Genomic DNA, 1,125 nt, shown 5'->3' on the forward strand with positions numbered 1-1,125 from the left:
GAAAACAGGTCAAGATTCTAAATATGTGGGGTGGCACACTTGGCAGTTCTCAGGGCTTACTCTGGCTCAGTGTGTAGAGTCACTCCTAGCAGGGAACCAAATGGGGGTGCCGAAGATAAAACTCAGTTCAGTCTCATCCAAGGCTAGCCAATTAATTGCCCTATTCACAGTAATACTTCTTCAGCCCCAGGTCAAGTTTCCTACATATTTCTTCCATAAAAAAACTTTAAGAATGTCATTTCAGGAAAAATATAGCAATAGACTCACTCCTTCTTTTTCATTTTCACCTGAAAAATTCCATATTCCATTCCAGATGTTTGAAGGACAAGTTGAAAAGTAACCAGTTCTTTAAATTTTACCTTTTAGAACTATAAAAACTTGTAATTTCTTGACTTCTGTGATTTCAGATAAATTATTTCACCTCCACTCTCAAGATTTTTCTCTCTCTAGATTTATGCATCAAGAATTGCAGTTGCAGAAAGGTCAATATAGTACAAATGTGCTCTTTGTTTTGTCAGGGCTTCCCTAGAGGTTCTTGAGGACCCAGAGGACATCCCACGACACAATAAATATAATATGTGACCAGTAGATTTGGAGCTTAGGTCCTGTGATGGGAAACTACTTTTAAGACTAGAGGAACATGTACTGGAGGAATATGTCATATGGTGCTGAATCATTAAACTTGAATCCTTTGAATACACAGGAAATGATCTGCCTATTAAAATTATCTTACTGGAACCAGAGCTATAGCACAGTAAAAAGGAGCTTGTATTGCATGCAAGAGACACTTCATTTAATCTCTGGAATATCATATGGAGTTGGTGGGAGTGAAACATGAGTGCAGAGACAGGGGTAATCCTGAGCACTATTAAATGTGAACCCCAAACAAACAAACAAGCAAAAACTCTATTTCATTGGTTGGTCTCCTAATTTCTGGTCTTGGATCTAGTTTGTTGTATGTCATTGACTATGATATAACTTTTAATAATTTTTATCACTCAAAATTTTAATTACCACTCAAAATATTTATTTTTATTTCTTTTTTTCTTACCTGACTACGTAACAAATTTAAGTTTTTGTGCAATATTTTATGTAGTTATGTTGTTTTACAAGGCTGCCATGATA

The sequence above is a fragment of the Suncus etruscus genome, chromosome 3 (assembly GCF_024139225.1).
Source record: "Suncus etruscus isolate mSunEtr1 chromosome 3, mSunEtr1.pri.cur, whole genome shotgun sequence".
Classification (NCBI taxonomy): Eukaryota; Metazoa; Chordata; class Mammalia; order Eulipotyphla; family Soricidae; genus Suncus; species Suncus etruscus.